We start from the raw sequence: 20,803 nt of genomic DNA, 5'->3' as shown, positions 1-20,803 counted from the left end.
ACAAACCATAACCACATGGACACCCACAATGCATATGGAGCACATATATGATCTAAGCAACCTGCAACTCACATGGGTACGAGATTTCCAGGTGGATGCTTGGTTAATGCTTGGACCACTCTGCCATACTGAAAAACCCAAACTGAGCTCCTTGTTCACCTTGACTAGGAAGCCTGAATTTGATCAAATTCTACCTTGTACTGAAGTGCAGAAATGCCTGCACTAAACATTCAAGAGACAAGTTAGTAAAAATATAATTTTTGCACTCCCTTTATTATTAATGTTAAAGCTGCACAGTGGTTGCACTTCACAGAAATTCAGCTACTTGCCTTTCAAAAGCAGGACATGTTTGGGCTTATCAAAACGAACTTTATATCATGATTGAACATGGCATGAAGGCAATAATGGAAGAATGTTCTTCAGCAAAGAACATTGGTTTTGACTTTTGGACCACAAAACTTTGGTTTTGACTGTTGGGCCAAGTTTTCCATGACAACCTTCTCTGTGCATCCACAGATTGTTTGTTACTGGCTTTAAGCTGGTTCAAACAGTTTTGTCAGTCAAAACTTTCAAGGTATATTCTGAATTTTGTAAATGAAAAAAAAGGTTTTAGAGCCTCTCATTATAAAATAAATATATGACGTAAGAAATTTTATCAGATGGTCCTTGAGCTGCATACTCAGATTTTAATAGGTATTTTATTACATCTGAAAACTCCTAAACACAATACCAATGTGAGAAGAATGTAATTTTGCAGACTGTTAAGAAAATGTTCAAGGGTACACCTCATTTCATTCCAGTTTTAATCTTTATCAAAGGTGAGGACTAAGTTTTAATAGTGGTCTCTATTACTGCACTTGCATCTCTTGGTTGGCCTCATCTTTAAAGGGATTGGCAGCTTTCTTTTATACAGTTCTATGTGGAATACATTTGTAGGAATTCCTCCCTGCAGTACAATCTTTTACCTATATGCTACAGATACTCAAAACACATTCTCAGAAAATACAAATGTGAGAGATGAGTTTGCTGGTTTTGAAATCAATAGCAAAGATAACTGGTGACAAACAAAAGTATTTGCCAAACCACACCCCTCCTGCCTTGAATGGTGCTAATCTCAGAAATATGGAAACATTTAGTAGTTTCATAATGAAAGAAATAAACATTTTATGCTTCTGCCTTTGGTTAGCAGAACCACCCATTTCATGTCTGTAATGTGACCTGGTAATTACCTTAAAAGTTTCTAGTTTTGATCTAAAACATTTGTGGATAATACGTTTTAAAAATTAAGTCTACAGCAAATGCCACACACTGGAAAGACAAAACCAGCTAAATTTGAATCACATTTGTTCAGATGTTTCTGCTGATGTGTGGTGTGTAATGACCACCACAAATCTGTCTGAAGAGGTTGTTACATTAAGAAAGATTTTTCTTATATGCAGAAATTAACAGGAGTCTATATTCTTACCTCTAATATCTGGCTGTTATCATAGTAAACAGCATTAATAAAAAATATTTTTTTTCCTCCACTTCTCCTTATTCAGACAATGTATTGACTCATCTCAATGGGAATTTTTCCTATGTTCCAAATTCAGGACACAGATCTGAGGAGAAAGGTCTGGGTTTAGCTCCAGATCCACCACAGATTTCCTGTATGACCTTAAGCAAGCTATTTAGTCTTTCTTCAATCATTCTGTTCTTATGCCTATTTCATTAATATATTAATTTCCTGATCTTTAAATAAGCATAACACAGATCTTCCTTGGCCCTTGTTGTTGCAACACTCATACTGAAAATTGCAAGGTCTATGGTAATGGAGTCAACACATATAAAAACATTTCTTTAAGGTTCATTGGTTTTATACTGCACAAAGGAAGGATTAAAACTGAGGAAGATAACTAATTTTAGGACAGAGGTCTTATACATATGTTATCTATAATAACAGAAGCTATTTATTAGCACACCTATGTTTACATGGCTTTACATACATAGGTTACTGCCCATATTCTCTTGAAACCTAAAAGCTCTAGCTGATTCAGATACCTGTGAAATAATCAGAAAGAGTTTCAGAATGCCATTGCTTCAGTTAGGGTACTGAAACCATCTAAACCCTGTGCAAACCATTCCTGACTCCTTCTTATCAGTGAAGAGAAAGTGTTTAAAGAGAGAGTGGTCTGGTCCTAATGTAGATGCTTAGGATAGACAGATGAATTTTCCAATAGCAGGTTAATTTATGATTTATTTCAACTTAGATGCCTGATTTTTGGATGTATAAACCCAGGTAAGTTTAACTGACTCCTGCAGATCTCCAGTGGTATTATTACTGATTTGTGTGCAAAGGCCCTAGTCAGAACACACACCCATGAGCATGTACAAAACTCTGAGAAGTTTTAAAAATATTCACATGCTTTTTTTCTGATTTATTTAGCCACAGTTGCAAACTAGGTTGGCAAATGTACAAGGAGGCAGATGAGTTGCACAAGGATTGAAGTCCTTTTCTTTCAGCTGTTACACTGCATGATCTTTGCAGAGATATCCTGGTTCTTTAGAAATAACAGACCAGAAACAATTTCATAGAATAATAGGTGTGTCAGTTTGTTGGCTTTGCCCCTGCTTTGTACGTAGTTTGGCACATCTCTAATCTAGAAATCTTTCTAAAGCATCTATTCAACTTTTCTTCTCTGCCATTGTGTATAATGGAAAAAATAACTGGAAGGCAAGAAAAAAACATTAATTCAGCTATTTAGTGCAAGGATCTCAATGAATTAAAGAAATTCTTTAATGACATTACACAGTTTATTAATTGGCATGTGTCTGGAAAGCCAATGACCCCTGAATACCTTTGAAGTAATAATTCCACCCTGACAGGATGTGATGGTGTCTGACAGGGAGCCACGGTAGAAATCTGAGCTGTTGATCAAATCTCTTTCTGAGTAGATCACCTGGGCTAGCACTCATCAGGTTCCAATCGTGGCAAAATTAGGCTGTAACTCATCTATCAGGTATTTTTTTCCTATGGGAAAGAGTTTATGTCAAGTTATCTATTGTCATCAAATCATCAGATAACAAAGGCATGGCATTTAATTAAATCTCAGATTTTTTTTTTTTTTCTTTTTTTAAGATTATTCAACATGGTTTAAGAAATCAGTTTCTGCAGATTTATAGAAGGTCATTTGCAATGTTGGCCTGAAACTATTGCATAGCTGTCTGGGTTAGGGTGTTTATGATGACATTTGCAATTTGTTTTACTGACATGAGACATATATGGGGTTTTTTATGTTATCATGGGCCAGAGCTGTGAGCAAGAAGGTGAAAAGGAGAAAGACAAGGGAAACAAATAAATGCATTGTTTTTTCAAGTAAAAAGAGATTGTTAAAATTTAGAGCAATATTTTTTTAGGAGGCAATGATGAAAGATTCTTTAAGTAGATTTATACTTGATTTCTTATCATGCTACAACTTAGCTGTCTTGCATCTTCATTTGAAAAAAAAGATATACGTACATCCATTCACAATTATGTTTATTATTACTACCAGGGGGGATTGAGGTCATTCATACTTAAAATTTGCATAAGGATTCAAGGGTATCTGCCAGCAGAAAAATATTGAATTAACCAGAGAAAATGCCAACACACATATTTATCCACTTTTGTGTATACTGATTAACAAGAGTCAATTTGTAACTATCTTCACACACTATTTTTAGAAACATTCTTCTATTGATTTACCATCTGCATGGGATTGTAGAAGATTTTTCTCTCTTTGGTAAATATTTCTGAGAAAAAGAGCGATAAGAGCTTAAGAAACTCTGCTTGGAATGCATAATCATCCTGAACTCCTTCTAAGGCAGTCTAGATATCTAACTCAAGGCAAACATAATTAATGTGCATGTGGATTTTAGCAATATGAAGGAAAAAAGAGAGCTGCTGAATTAATTGAAATAAATAAATCTTTCAAGACCAGTCTCAGGAAAACTCTTAGTCAGCATATAATGTTTTGTGTTGGGCATAAACAGGACATTATGCAAGATGGGAGAAAGTGGGTTTTTTAAAATGTATATATCATTTATACATATAAATGAAGGAGGCTTGGATTCATGTTGTTTTCTAACACAAGACTTTCCTACATATTTAGTCTTTGTTCTGTAAGGTGTTCTACCAGAATACATGGAGGAAATAACTCTCCAGGCAGATATTTATTGTTTCCTTGCATAAGCAGATGCTAAATGCAGGGATTTAACTTTGAGGCTCAGGTTTCTTTGCTACAGTTCTTTCATACCCACATAGGTAGTGCATCCCTAAGGACAAAGATTATTTTGTCTTCTGCGTCCATTCAGAAACTGGCATGGGACAACCTTCATTTTTATGCATAATTTTGGAAGAAAGTTCCATAAGTGAAGTATATTCTAACATAGCTCCCAAATTTAAAAACATTTGGATTCCATCCCTTATGTAAACCAACGTATATCAAAATTTGTCAGAGATGAAGATTTTATATGACAAATTTGAACTTCCCCACAGGTTTTGGTTGTTTGTTTGCTTAGTTAATTGTTTGTTTGAAATTTTTGCTTTTTTTTCCATTTTCTTCTTCCCCCTGAATTATATTTCATGGATCTATTTTCAAGACTCGTCAATAAACTTTCAGGAATGCAGAACAGAAAGCAGGACTTAGATTATTCACTATTTAATTAAAGTATGGTTCTACTATATTTCTTTTTAAAATAGGTTACTATCTACTGAAAAATCCTCTCACAGAACATAGCAATAATTTGAAGAGACAGTACCAGTAGCATCGTATTTAAAAAAACAGCCAAAATGTAGATATTTAGCAAGAGTTTGCTTCTGATCTGCAAACAGCAAGGATACGAATAGAAATATTGTAATTCCTTATGAAAAAATAATCATAGTGGCCATTGATACTCAAGTGTATTAAACACTTCACTTGATTTGAGTGGGGCCTCTTAAATGTGCAAATATGAACACTTTGATGAAGGGAGAGATATGTTGGTTGAATCCCAAGAATGACAAATAATATTGTATAACAGCTTCATGAATGTTGGCAAGCAATTACGGAAATTGCTGAAATACTTCTGTTTTATTTCTTTAGAGGTTTTTCAGAATATGTTAAACAGCCATGTAAAGGTGCTCAAGTACAGTGGATTCTGCCTTTGAGCAGGGTCAGAGTGATATGTTTCCTTTGGTGTTTTTTTGTTTGCAAGATTTATACTAAACTTTACATGTCTGTGAAGCTTCAGTGGACTAACTCACATGAATTGAGTTGAACACATAAATAGTTGTTTGCAAATGAACTAGAAAAAGTATGTATAGCATTATTTAAAAACAGAGAATGAGAGACAGAGGTGAATGGAGACATAATTATTCCTTTGCTCCTCTATGCTTCTTAAAAGGAAGGGAAATCTAAAAAATAGGTCTTTGGGCTGAAACAAAATGTGAATATCTTCTATAGAAAGAGCAACATGCCTGAGTATTATGAGGAACTGAAAGAAGGCCCATTGAGATGGTCTCAGTATTCATACTTAGTGCCTTCTATATTTATGATGTCTCTCTTGCTTGCCTATTTCTTGAAATAAAACCCTCTCTTATGAGCCATTTGAACAATACTGAAAACCACAGCCAAGCCATTCTGGGAAGTGCTGTAAACATAAGCTCTATTTTTTTTTTTTACAAACATTGTAAATATTTTTTCTATATGTAGAGAAAAACTTAAATGCTACATTAAAGATCAGACTTGCTAAGAAGAGCTATTCCACCAGAATATAGAAAGGAAATTTAAATACAGACATCCAAGAAATTATATAAACACTGCATTATACACAGCTTGTAATAAAATACTTCTCAATTTCTTGTGATGACTCAGTTACTTTACACTTGGATGTTTTTTGTGAGTGTGCACACATATGTGGAAAAGAAAGATCTTTTCCACATATGTGTACACACTCACAAAAACACTTGGAAGTTGAAAAATTTGCAAGTAACTATGACCTGTAATCTGTAAAATATAAAAATGTTTGTTGTAACATCAGGACCTTTAAAGCTTTTGTAAATGGAATGCAACTACTGCATCACATGGAATGCACTGCAGACTTGAGGTAAAAAGTGTCTCTGCATCTTTCTTATACATTGAAAGGCTGCAGTAAGGTTTCCCCAGAGCCACCTTCTCTTCTCCAGACTGAGCTACTCCAACTCTCTTGATCTTTCCTCATAGAACAGATGTTCCAATTAAATCAAATGACCTCAACTGGATTTAACCTAGGAGTTTGCTGAAGAACTGCATCGTCCTTACACTTCTACTCTTGGCAGAAATGGCTTTTACTTTTATTTAGCTGAAATGTAGAGAAAAATCTGGTATTATTAGTGGGAGTACAACTATAAAGGACTCCAGGAATTTTCATTTTATTCATGTGATCAGGTCTTGACCTCAGACTTGTTGGGGAATCCACTATTAAACTAAAAATTATAGAATTAATAAATGTATTTAATTTGTTTATGCATGGGCTTCATGGAAAATGTGACATGCTTGGTATGAATGAGAAATTTGTTCCTCTAGTACTAATATCTTCACTTTTTAAAGAAAACTGAATCAACTGACATGAATTTGCAATTAAGTGGGGTTTTTTTAATTTCAAATATTCCCTCAATTTCTTCCTTTGTTTTTGTTGATGCAGCACTAATTAAAATTAAATTAAAAAAAAACAATGAGGAAAATATTTCTTTAATTCCAGCTGTTAAGAGTCTATGAAACAAAGTGGATGATGGCATGCAGACCATACCTAATTGTATCCCACATTTTACTAATTCCTCACAGGTTCAGGCAGGCAGATGCAAGAGGTTTAGACAATACCATTAAGCATCCCACAAAAATGAGAAATAACTTGCTAAGACTAGTATTTTCAGATTTCAGAGCCTAAAGCTATTGGAACATGTTAATGAAACAAAAAAAGCCTCTGCAATGTTTAGTATCCAGGACATTTGAAGAATGCTGAACTCTGAGCACTGAATGTTGAAGTATATAATGGAAATATGAGGGTTTGATATTCCTTCTTTTAAATACTTTGAAAGATTTTTCTTCTAAAATATTTTTCCAAATACCAAGGGAGAAAAAAATTCTCAAGAAAATAATAATGTATGAGCTACAACTTAATGAAGTTTTGTAATTCAAATTTTGAAATTCTTTTGTGAATACACATGACTTTTTAGTAGCACATGATATTTTAGTGTATCTCATTAGGTATCCAAGTTTGAAATGTTTGACATCAAGTTCAGGAGGTAAGTTATCACCAAAGAAGCTCCTCTTTTATATAACCTAAATGCTTATACCCTTGTTTTGATCCCCTGGTATTTTAGTTTTGTTTGTTTGTACTCCTTGCTGCAAAGGAGTTTGGTGTTTGGTGAGCACAGGAAATGCAACAGCTTTGAACAGAATACATATTTCATATATTTCCGCAGTAATGCTTTCCTTTTTTCTGTTTGCATGTCCCTTTGAACATTTCAAAAGCAATCTCTGGCAAGAAAAATCCTACCAAAAATTCTCCAGGGAACTTTCAAAGTGAAAGCACAAGATATCTTTATATGTGCACTCAGAGGCAAGGTGGCCTTGCAAGGGCCCAGGAGACAAGCTGTCAGATCACTGGCGCTATCATTACAGTAAGATGTACTTTTGGCCAAGGCAGCATGTGGTACATATTTGACTCAGGGTTTTCTGACTCTGTGACAGCAGTATGCCTTTGTTACTTATTCTACACCAAAAAAATCATCTTGAGTTTAGCTGAAGCAAAAAGGGAGGAAAAGAGTCAGGTAACTTGTAAGTGCTGTCAAAGGGTTAGGGTTAGGGGCAAAGGGGCAGCTGTAAAGCTGTGCAAAATCAAAGGTAATGCTATTTCAAACATAACTCTGTTTTAAACATTATACTCTGACAGAGAAATCCTGAAGCTTGTCCTGTGTTTGCATGCACACTTGCACCGACAAATTGCATAATTGATATGAGTGCATACATGTTTGATTAATCATAATTAAGACTCAGGAATACAGGTACAAAGGCAAAAGTTTTAGGTAAAGTTAACAGAAGTGGTGAAAAGAGATAAGGCTTCGGAAAGTACCACTTTCCATCCAAATTCAAAATAGACCGAAAAATAATATACTGAAGGATGACAATGCAAATTGTCAATATATTGAAGAATGACAATGACAACACCCAGCTTTCATCAAAATGGGAAGGATTTCATTACAACATTTCAAAAATAGGACTGGAAGGTATGCAGGGGTGCATTAAGTATTAGTGTATTGGTTACACAACATACTTGCTCTTACAGCATGAAGTTTTGTCTCCTGCTCATAGCAGGGTGGTATAACAGTGTACAAATCCTGTCACCCTAGCTCAGGTGATGATATATGGGTTCATGTACTAGTTTCCAAGAGGTCAAAATTATCCAAAGGTTTTTCATGCTTTTCATCCCTTTCTAATTGTTTCTACTGTACATATAAATTATTGTTTAATTTCATGGTTTCTCTGGATCATGGTTTCAATTTGCAGACCAAACTTAAGAAAAAAGAGATTTAGGAAATCCTGTATATGAGAGGCTTATTTTCTGCCAATCTTCGTGGATTTCAGAAATATTCGTTAATCTAAGATAGGCAACATGGGGTTTCCTTTTCATCTCTTAAAATATAGCTACTTTGACAATTGAAAACAATTAACAGTTTTCTTATTATTTCTTTCATTTTTCCTTTGTTATATTTTTCACAGGTATTAATGCCATTGAATTAAAAAAATCTCAGGCTTAGTTGACTCCTTTCAATACAGCTTATTTACAAAACATACAGTAACACCGCAGTACTTGAGCCTGAGGCTTATAAGTAGTTGAGTTTGGGTGCATTATGCCAGAAGAACAAATTGTTAAGCATAAGAGATGCAATGGCTTTGAGCATGGGCAGAAGTGGGAAAAAAGAAAAAACACACAGAAAGGACAGTATGAAAAAAGCATATGAATGGAAAGTTTGAGCTGGAAATCATGAGCTAAAGAAAGACAGTCAAGAGGGAAAAAAGAAAACAATACCTTAGTGAAAAGCTAGGCTGAACTTAAAAAGTGAATTGGAGAAATGGAGTTACTAGTCTTCCTCTTTCTATAATGTGGCAGAATGAAAAAAAAAACCAACAAAACACCTACCAACTCAAACCTCAGAAAGTGGAAGTACTTTAAACAGCTCTCTTAGACTGGATAAAAGTAGTTGATGACAAAGAAATAAGTAGTAGCTTTCCTGGCTTTATTGAAATATATGTTCACATTGAGCAGTGACTGGTTGCAGTAAGGTGTACAACCTCCAAATTAAGAAATTTGGTGTTGCCAGTAGCTTTGAGAGTAACAAGTTGCAGCTTGTTTATTTGATTATATTTTAAAAGGGTACAACTCTTCCTGTCATACTACGCATGCTATATAAGTTATTCCAAGCACAAGCAAATTGTCATTAACGGCAAGGGGCAGGTGTCTCAAATCTACACATAAATCAATGTTGCAGCAAAGAGAAAGGAGATTACAGTAATTGCCCATAAAGCAACACAGAATTGTGTGAGATTTAGGCCCTGTTCAACAAGGTAATTCCACACAAATGTGTGGGCTTTATATGCTCAAAAGTTGTCCAAAGAAACATGTCACAGAATTAGGGACTTAACAGTTAGTCTTGTGTGTTGAAACAGCCCCAGTTTTTTTTCCAACCACATATGTACTTAAAGGCCTAGGAAAAAACTTCCAAAAAACCTTCCATATCCAGTTTTGTCTTTATCACTAAATAATCAGAACAATTTCTCTTCCCATTGTTTGCCTTGTACAATGAATCCACAGGATTTGTAGATGAGAGGAGGCTGTTCTTTAGAAGGACTTTTCATGCTGCATCCTGCAATATTCTTTATCCCAGTTAGGGTGCTACCATTGGGATAGGTGAAAAAACAAGTTGGTAAAAAAGAACAGTTGGCTAATCAGGATCAAAAATATGTTAATGGATGGTTTAATCCAGCTGAAGACCAGTTTAAGCCAGCTGGAATACTCCAGGGTGGAGTATCCAAGGGGTCTGTCTCCACACCTGTCCTGTTTAACACATTTACCCATGACCTGGAAGAGACACTGGTGTGCACTCTTGCAAGTTTGCAGATAAAGAAAACCTGGCAGGAGCAGTTAATATGCTCAAGGACAGGACTGTCATCCAGATGGACCTGGACCTGGTGGAGAAATGGGTCAAGAGGTACCTTATGAAATTCAGAAAAGCCAAAGAAAATCTCTGCAAATGGAGGAACATGTCTTGCAATGATACAAGGTGGAGATTGACCTGCTGGGAAAAAGCTCAGCCAAAAAGAACCTGGGGGCTTAGTGGACAATGAGATGAGCCAGCAGCGCCCTGGCAGCAAAGATGGCAAACAGCCTCCTGGGTTGCATTAGCAGAAAAAGAGCCAGCATACTGAGGAAAGGGATTATCCCCCTCTGCTCAGCACTCCTTAGACTACAGCTAAAGCACTGTTCCCAGTTTTGGTTCCCCCAACCTAAAACAAACATTGATAAACTTGACGAAGTTCAGTGCAGAACCACTGTGGTGACTGGAGGCTGGAGTACACACCCTGTGAGGAGACATTGTGGGAAAAAGGATGGTCCAGCCTGAAGCAGAGATGGCCTCAGGCAGGAAAAGCAGCTGCCCCTGGCATCTGGAAGGAGACACCAAGGCAGAGTCAAGCTCTTCACAAATATGTATGGTGGGAGAACAAGAAGGAACAGACACTGACTGAACCAGGAGAGGTTCTGACTGCTTATAAGAAAAAGCCTGTATAAATAAAAGTAACAGTTTTAACAAATGTAGGAAATGGACAGTAAATTAATATGTGTGAACAGCTTTCTGTGACTAACTATTCTTTACATTCTCTTGTAAAAAAATAAAGCCCAGGGCTCATGTAGAGGTACCTCAATTAATAAACCAGTAAGCAGAGTAAGGGAGTCAAATAGGTAACAGTCACATAGGAAGCTATTAGAAGACATGGTGGAGAACAGACTGTTAGTTATTGTATATCTCCTAAGAACACAGCTTTAACATTATCAGCATCACATATATATCAATACAATGCAAATATAGTCAATCAGGAGCTGAGTCACATGCTGCAACTATACAGGTGGCTGATGACCTTATAGATTTTTTTATGATTGGAATTATCTGTTTGTATTTCAGAGGGCTACCACAGCAATCTGTTTAAAGCCTCAGCATGAATATTGCTCATTATCACACAATAAATTGCTTCAGTGGATCACAAACAAAGAGCAGGGAGAGAGATATTTAATGAAGTAGAAGGAAGGAGATTGATAATGGGGGGAGAAATATTCATTCCCAGCATCTAAGTGGATAGTTAATAACCCTTTTTCAGAAGCATTTTACATTGTCATACCAAAACTATACAAATGAGACATGCAGAGTGCAATTCCTTGCTAAAACATTGCCCATTTCTAATTTTTTTATTGCTTTTGTAGCATGCATACAGTTCAGAAGCATGCAGATGCATCATTAATTATTTCTGATAACACAGAAGTTCTCAACTTTTCCAGATATTTTCCAAATACCTGACATGGCAGATTCCCAGAAGCTAAGAGCTTCAAATGGACAAAAGAGATTATCTAGGGAAATAGAATGGAAGATAGTCACTGAGGGACCAGGACAGGCAGGCAGGCAGGCATCCTGTGAGTTTCAATTATTTCTTCTGCCCCGCAGTTTGTTTTGTGAATCGAAATTGGCTCCATTTTAAAAACAAAAATAATAAAACAGTCTCCTTTCCCTAATTAGTTCCCAGCAAATTTGTATTATAAGACCCCAAACAAACAAAAAACCCCAAAGCACAGCTTCCTAGTTCAAAGATTTCTCTGAGTGGTTTTTTTGGGGGGTTGTTGTGGAGCATGTTTATATATATAGATATATATAACATATATATATATGGTATATATAACTTTCTACAGAGAAGATATCCACAGTGTAGGTTTCCAAATTTCTAGAGATGAAAGAAGCTTAAAGAAAGGAGAGAAAATATGATTGTTCAGGCTAGATTTTGATAAAAGTTTAGGATTGTCACTAGGGAATGCAGTATAACTAGATACCCATAAATGTTTTCTGTAGCACATTGAAAGCTGCAACACACTCCGTATAATTAGTGAGAGCCATTGTTATGCTGAAAATGTTCTGAGACCAAAACAACCTTGCCAGGAAGTTACCAGCCAAGAGACAAAAAAAGCTGACTTGGAACAAGGGCTGCTTTACTTGCAAATGATGCCAAGAGAAAAAGCTGAGGTATTCTCAGTTGAGGCTTTAACATCTAGAAGAAAATAAGAAGTAGGGATCAACTGTTGATTGGAAGAAATTAATTTTGCATAGCAGAGGTGGAACATAATAGTCTGTATTGAGTAAGACCAGAGAGTAGGGAGGAACCAACAGAAAAAACCTTGTGGTCCTGGTCAAAGCACACTCTTGCAAGGCACTGGGTTCTGTGAAACAATCAGGTTCCAGGCTACTCCACTCCAGGAATCTTAGTCTGGTAAAATCTCACATAGCACTAGTTTTGTCCATTTGTATTAAGTACACGTTGAGGTAATTTAATTCATCCTTTAACTGAGAAAATAGTATCTTTTTATATTTGTGTTTTGAAGCATCAATTTAAACCTAGTCAGTTATTTATTCACAATGGGCTTCCCTTATTTAACAACCAGCTGGCAAACAGACTGACCAACTGGGTTGTGGCAGGTTTCACCAATGAGCAGCAGTTTTCCCAACCAGTCAGCCTCACCTCTGTGCTTGATAAGTTCATGAAGAAGAATTTCCTGCAAGATGTGTAAAAATACATGTAAGACAGGGAGCTGAACACATGGCTTCATCACCTGTTCAACTTTGTGGCCTTTTATGGTGAAGCAACTACATCAGTGGACAAGGGAAGATTTATGGATGTCATCTATCAAAACTTCTTTAAGGCCTTTAATGCAGCCCTCCCCATCATTCTTACCTCTAAATTTCAAAACTATAGGTTTTCCATTAGATGGAATTGTTAGATGGGTTAGGAATTGGCAGGATGGCATGTCCACAGAGTTAGAGTCAATGGCTCAGACAGATTCAAGTGGAACCCAATAATGGGTGGTGTCCCTCGAGGGTTCATCATACTGGTTCAAGTGGGACCAATACTAATCAATGTCTTCATGATAGACATAGTAGGATCCATTCTATGACTAAAGCAGTATTATCTGTGTAGAAAGTAAAAGGCTATAATGTGATTTTGTAGGTCTTCTTGAGCCTTGGTAGTTCAGAGATTTGACCAGTGGGAGCAGTAACCACCTGGGTATGCAGGTGATCCTCAGAAAGGACGGTGAGCTGGCCTTGCCTTGTCCAGCTGCTCCTTCACAGTCAAGGCCAGTAGCTGCCCATCAGTCTCCCATGCTAGCACAGCACCAAAACCAAATGTGCCAGTCCCTGAGAATGTCACTCCTAGGGACAATCACAGAATCACAGGAACACTAGATTGGAGGAAATCTTCAATACCATCGAGTCCAATCCATGCCCTAACACCTCAACTAAACCATGGCACCAAGTGCCACATCCAGTTATTTTTTAAACACATCCAGGGATGGTGACTGAACCACCTCCCTGGGCAGACCATTCCAGTAATTTATCTTTCAAAGCATGATATTTAGTTGGCCGGAATAGATTCTCCCATCCAGAATGCTTTCCTGAAGTAATTTAGCAAAAGATAATTCATGAAAAATAAATTTTTGCTACACTAGTTCTATGTTAATCTTCTTTGAACGAAAAAGTAAAAATAGATATTGGGAAGTTTAAAAAGTAAAAGAAGATAATATTAGCCAACATCATCCCCAGAACATATTTTTAAAGATTGCCTGAAATCAAGAAATTGTTTCCAGATTTTCTACTTGGTTAGAAAATCAATATTAACTTTCAACTGTGATGTAAGATCATGTAGTACAGCTAAGCAAATTATCAGACCTCTGCTGTATTCTAAGCACTGAGGGAAATTGTTGGATTTTTGTTTTGTTTGATTGCTTCTGTTTTTCTTTTTCTTTGGTTTAAACTCAAATCCATCTTCCAACTAGAACATGTCTTTGCTAGTCAGTTCTTCCTGACTCAGTTGTCCTAAAAATAGAATTCCTAGGACACTCTTTTTTGCTTTGGCATTGACTTGTGCTGATTCACCTCAGCAAAGACAGCCTGGCAGGACTGGTAGAAGGACCTGGAAATTACTTGGCAGCTTAAGGTCCTCTTTAAGTCACACTTGGCTATCAATTGTATGTCTGACTGGTGATACAGGTCTAGACAAGGTTATTATGTGCTGACTTTCCAAATCTGAGGTCTGTGCTCCTTATACTGAATATATTATTGCTTCTTGCTCAATAAAACTAGTCTAGAACTGATTCTTAAACAAATCTCGGTGTTTATGCCATGAAATCTTGCTTTAGGACTCATTTAGGAGAATGACCAAATAATGGAAAATACACCCTCACAATATTATTTGTATTTTTATAAAGTGAGACAGACTAATCACTGCTTTTAAAAAGCTGTGGTTCGTGGTACAGAATTCTAAGACAAACTCAGCATGCCATGCTGAAAGTGTTGAATTTGTATTCACTGTGGAGAGGAATGAGCTGAATCTCTCCTGCTTGGGAGAAAATCTGTCTGGGAAAGTTGGATATAATATCCTTTATGTGACATATTGAAAGAAAATAAATCTAGGCTAACTTCTTGACGATCCTAACATCACTGATGATTTACCTAAAATCTAGACCATGCATGACCAACACATCTGTAGTTGGACAACATTGCAGTAGTGGCCAGAAAAAAACTTACTTTTTTAAAATTTTCCACAGGCTCTGAACTATCTTCATCTCTTACAGTAGAGTCCAAGACATTATAGCATCTGGTTTTATATTACAATGGAATTTCAGGATAGTTTAACTTCCTAACCCAAAGCACAGTGACCTTTGATTCTTTTCCATTTCAGTACAAAGTAAACTAACTTAAACTGGTAATATCACCTGTTGGAAGTTGCCAAATTTCTTTTCCAGCTCACAGTCATACAACATACACCTTAGAGGCTGATTTACATCTTCACAGGAGTCGATATTAGAGGGACAATTAGTTGAAAATTTCTAGTTAAAATTCATTTTCTTTGATTTCAAACAGATTAGCTACAGTTAGACCAATGTACTTTCATTGTTGCCTGACTTTGCATATTGCATTTCTATTAATAACATGTATATAATTTGATTTGTAATTGGTCAAATGTGCTTAACAGTTATCTCTTTCTCCAAATAGCCTTTGCAAACGTCAAGTTATTCAAAACTCAAAACATCTTCTGTCCATATAATTCTCCCTTCCAAGGCTTTGAAACAATCAAGCTACCACTGTATTCTAACAAAACCCGTTACGTTTTCAAATAGATGTGAGATTTAAATATTTTGCTGACTTAAGTAGGGCTAATGTAGATAGATTCATATTTTGTGTTTTAAATATGTATCCTTTCTAGCTTAAGGAAACCTATACACTGAATTCACAATGGTGGCATTAAAACCTCCTAGAATTTCCCAAAGAACTTATGAATCCCTTCATATGATTTTTTTTTTTAATATTTGAGCAGAGAAGCCTGAGATCACTGTAAGAAAATCAAATTCCTTTTTCACAAGGAAAAGTGGGGAGGAGTTTATTTGTTGTAATTTGAAATGCAACAAATGTTTGCCTAAACAAAGAAATGTATCAACACGCATCATACTGACTTGAGGTAGCAAAGGGGTTTATGACATCTCATTTATCCATTTTGCCAGTGACTCTCCAGTCCTTTGGTTTATTATCTGTCAAGCTCTGCTTTTGATGGGGTTTGGAGACCCTAAATGTACTAGAATAATTTCTGCACAGAGTTAAGTATTCTGGCAAAGGCAGATGATAGTCAAGTTCCAGTAGGCTGCAGCTTAGGTACTGAAACAAATCTGTGAAGAACACATCTGTAAATTCATATCTGTGATGCAAAAGAAAAAGAAAAAAAATTAAAGAGTTTTACAAAGCTGGAAATTACTACTGAAAGCTGCAAAAAAAAGAAAAGTGAGGAGACTTTGTAAACATCTGCAAATTATCTTTATCCAGCTACAAAGTGCTCCAGAAGAGTCTACCTGAAGAAGACAAACACATGCACCTCAGTTTAGCATTTCATCAGGCTATGTTTATTTGTTTCATATGCAGTGGTGTGCTCAGATGGAAACATCTTGCATTAAACTCAAGCCCCTGAAGATCTGAGTGTGAGGTTTTGGGAAAAGGTACATTTAAGGTGGCAGGAAAATGGAGCAGACAGACTTAATTATGAAGTCTAGAGCAGCTGGACTGTGACGTCTTGTTTCTGGGAAGAAATCATAAACGGACAACCCGAGGCCAGGAAATTTATTGGACGGGCACAGAAGAGGGAGGGAGGGATGGCTCGGAGTACCTGGCTCAGCAGACTTGGAAGCCGCACAGCAATCTAGTGGATGGTGTGCAGAGGGAGTGTAAACGGGCTCACAAAGCTTCTCTTTCATTTTCCTTCTGGCTTGGCCAAGTTTTATCCCAAGCTCTCTGTTACCAAAAAAAGATTGGCCTAGTTATTCATCATTAAAACTCAGCTGAGTATTGGTTAGATGACTTTGGAAGCTTCAGAGCTCATTATTTCTGAATACTTGGTGGCCTTTCAACATTAATACATTCCATGTTATTAAGAAAAAGAAGAGCTAAATTAGGCTTTTGAGAAAGCATATAAGTCCTTAATATTTCTATGAACATAATGCAATGCAAGTTTTTTTCTATTTCACATGTGGTACAATAAAGAATAAATTTATTTTAGCAACCAAAATTATCCCCTTCCCTCATCTTCACTTTTTCACTCATTCAAAAATAAAGAAAAATTACTCTAATTTAGTGTTAAAAAATTTCAGACTGATATGGTAGGCAAATATTTTCTTTGTTGGCTGGATGCTTAACAACATACAAAATACATATTAATTATATGTATTAAAAGATGTGTAATATATAATGGATGAATATAAATGTAATATGTTCAAGATAGAAACTTGAAAATTAGCAAAAGGCGAGTAATTTTCAGTCAACAAGATGAATATTCATGATAAGATAGGATTCATAATAAAGTTGAAAAATATTAATCTTAAATATTATGGTGCACAAGCTGAATAATTTTGTGGTTTCTAATGCTCTGCTAGCCTCTATTAGAGTGCTATTTTGCCACTTCTCTGGAGTTAGTGTTTTGTTAATGTTCCTGTGTAGAACTACCTTTTCATTGTTTTTTAGCTCTGCTATAGGACAAAACTTGGCATACTAGGTCTGTTTACAATAGGAAAAAATATATTTTCACGACATTTCATTTAAATATTATATTTTGAAGATATAGAAAATATATAACAAGATGTGTTTGGGGCTTAAAATTTTTACTTCATCAGAAACAAAACGTTTCGTTTTTAAGAAAAAGATTTCTTAACAATAAAAAAATTATTTCCCCTGGAATACTAAGAGTTGCTGCTGATAGTTTACTTGTTTTTAAAATCTCTCCAAAATATTTAATTGTTAATAGTTCTGGCTTTTAAATAGTACTCTTTTTCACACAAATGTCTTCCTACTTGCCTGCTTCCCAAAGTGCAAGCATTAAGAACCATGAATTCAAGAGTGTAAGCAGACAAAGCACACGATAGAAACATATTTATTTTCCTGAGTTTTGTTTCATTTTGTGCTTTCCTGTCGGTGAAATAGTTCTTTCCATTGAAGACAGCCCAAAGTCTTTCTCAATTGCTATTTCCTGACTGGTACTCCCCCTTCATTATCTTTGCTTGTTCACAAACAATAAAAAACAAACTATAAACACAGAACACTGCTTCACTTGGTGTGAAGCACTGAACAAACATACATAATTTATGCTTTACTTTGCCAGCAGTCACAGAAGAATCAGAATCTCTTGCATTGCTATAGCTAGAAGAGCACAGAGAAAATTCAGTTTTAAACTGGACATTAAAACATGTCAGTGACTTGTTTGCAATTGGTCATGATGACATCGTGTCATCTTCTTAGAGTGTCTATTATATTTCTGTAAGTATACTGCTTGATTGAAGAACTGAGGTAACAAATAGATTTTTTTTTTTTTTTTTTGGTACAAAATCTCCATCATTCTAAGGGACATTTGACCACAGGATATTTGTTTTAGGTAGTGAGGTCAGATTCACAATCTGGTTCATGCAATATGGACATATGCACACCTACTCCAGTGAAAGAATGATCTTTGTCTCTAGAAAAAATATATTCTTTATGTCAATTACATTTTTGCTGTTCAAACAAAATTTTACTCTTTACTGCAGGCAATGCAAGCATGTTCTTAATAGTCTTTCACCCAGACGCAGTGATTTTGTCTTTCCTCTGTTTCATGACAGTATTGCAAGCTCTGACTTCAAGATTGTCACAAGACATAAATTACTGGTGGGAAATAGAATTCATACCATTAAAGCTCTTAAGTACTTTGTAAAGGAGTTCCTCCATCAGAGGCTTATTGAGCTGTTTCTGTGACAGTGTGGCTGTTAGCAGCTGGTGTGCATTACTGCTGGCAAGCCCAGAGTCAGGCACGCCTGCCTGGGGTACCCACAGGTGGCAGAAGAGAAACAGCTGCAGGCACATCTGCAGGTCAGCAGAGAGGAGCAATGGTCCATCAGGAGAGAGCCAGGAGGTTGGAGAGCTCTGGAGCTGCCAGGAGTGATTCATTCATGGAGCCTGAAGGTTTTAGCTTTGTTCCTGCCATGTAAGCAAGTCAAATGCACTCATAAGGAGAACAGTAGCATCTAGGCCTTGCTTTTGTAAACCTATAAGCACCACTAATATTTTTTATGGGGGCCTTTTGATGCTATTGTTTTAGCAGGCCTGTTGCTCTGATGAAGAAATCTACTGTAGTTGCAATAATTTTGATTTTTATTGATTCATCCAGTACATTTATAGATTTTTCTTCTAGTCCTGCTATCCTAAATTGACTCTGTAATAGGATTTAGTCCACAAAATCATTCAGCTATCACAAATTGTTTGCTTTTGCTCGCTTAAAAATGCCATTGTGCCTTTTTTTTTTTTCACAGAAAGACAGTTATATTCTGAAGGCACAAGAAGCTCTCACATGGCACATCATGGTTTTGCAAGCAAAATGGGTTATTCTGTCTGTTCACTCTGAGGTTGAGTTAGGTCTCCGGCACCAATTCTCACCTTTAAATTTGATTTTGCTGACCAGCTCTGGTTTTTTTTCAAGGCCTTAAATTTGAGCTGTGTAAAAAGTTGCCTAATAGACTGGTTTTAATTTAAAAAAACAAACCTTTGTATACTGGCAGTCCTGAACAAAAATTAGAATTATAAATATTATTGAATTGGTGGGTTACTGAGATTTTTAAATACAATGAAGCATTGTATTTAAGCATTGTATTTGCATTTCAAGCAGGTTTTTTACTTTTTAAACTCATACTCCTATATCTCTGACTAATACATATTGATTCAAGTCAAGAATATGCCACAAATATTCCTAATATATTCCTCATTCTACTAAAATCCTATTGTATTACACAAAGTTGTCAGGCATTCACATTACAGCTAATGTTGTTATTTCTATACAAAGTTACAGCTGTTCATCACAAAAATTTCCTTCCTCTAGATCATTAGTTCTCCTCTATTATAAATGCTAATTATATGAAATATAATAAAGAGTCTTTCAATCTCCATTTTTTCTTGGAATAATATCCAGTTTGTTTTCTAATTCACAACAATTAGGTAAAATCACACCCTCCTCATTCAGGGCAAAATAACTGCAACATCAAGATTTTAACAACCAATTTAGAACACATTAAAATTAATATGGTGGAACTCACTTTGATGAGTAACCACTGCAATGTAATATCTAATGAACCAGAACGTCAATGCAGACTTGAAATTTGAATAGTTGTTTTTACTTGCCTTTACCAAAAAGGAAAACAAAAACATTTCTAAAGCAAATATTCTTCGAGTACCATCACTGAAAACTCAGACTAATGTGTTACTGCAGAAATGGTTGTATTAAAAGGCATAGGCAGTGAGAAAAAAACCCTTTCATTTTAAGAAAAAAACATTAATGCAAACATTTTATGGTGAATTATGTTGATGTTTTGCCATTACTTCAAATCTGTAATACACTGAAAAAATCCCTAGTTTACAGAGAAATTTGTGCTTCTTTCCTTCTTTGTATTTGTGTATCTGTAGAACTTTAAAATATAGTAGAAATGGGAACTAACCAGCTTCTTAAAATGCAATTCTACCATGCTTCAGCTTCCCTTACCTACAAATTCAGAAGATTCAGCTAAAAAGCTGACAGAACATCTGTGGTTTTTTCCTCCACAAGGATGTCACCAGCACAGGAGAATCTGAAAGTAACATCTGGATCCATCTTGCTAGTAAATGGATTTTTTCCTTGAGGAATAATCTGAGCATGATAGAAGAGCAAAGGTTCACTCTATCCTGCAGAATGTCCATTATCAGGGAACTAGCATTAGGGGAGAAAAGTAATTGGCAAACTAAGCACATTCAATATGGGATTTATTCAGAATACAGATCTTACCTGCTATTTCAGTGTTACTGCTTAAGGTAAATAGCATAGCATTTGTAAATGCTGAATCTTTTCACATTTGATGTATGATATAAACCAGGATTTTGGTAATACTGCATTCTTTCATTTTGAGCCTACTATGTTTA

General features: G+C 35.8%; 1 long non-coding RNA gene across 1 annotated transcript in view; it reads right to left on the bottom strand.

The window, feature by feature from the left end:
• Nucleotides 1–11,307: 11,307 nt before the first annotated feature.
• LOC139588446 (uncharacterized) overlaps nt 11,308–20,803 on the bottom strand; it is a 54,038-nt gene continuing 44,542 nt past the window's right edge. Inside the window, exons 2-3 of the long non-coding RNA XR_011678676.1 lie at nt 16,506–16,630; nt 11,308–16,043 (exon numbers count right to left, since the gene is read on the bottom strand). This is a non-coding gene — a long non-coding RNA (uncharacterized lncRNA). The remainder of the gene's footprint in view (nt 16,044–16,505; nt 16,631–20,803) is intronic.

Source organism: Agelaius tricolor, unplaced genomic scaffold, assembly GCF_023055355.1.
Source record: "Agelaius tricolor isolate 1412-34295 unplaced genomic scaffold, bAgeTri1.0.p SCAF_3, whole genome shotgun sequence".
NCBI classification, from domain to species: domain Eukaryota; kingdom Metazoa; phylum Chordata; class Aves; order Passeriformes; family Icteridae; genus Agelaius; species Agelaius tricolor.
The sequence above is the reverse complement of the archived record's forward strand: the minus strand, read 5'-3'. Positions and strand labels throughout refer to the sequence as shown.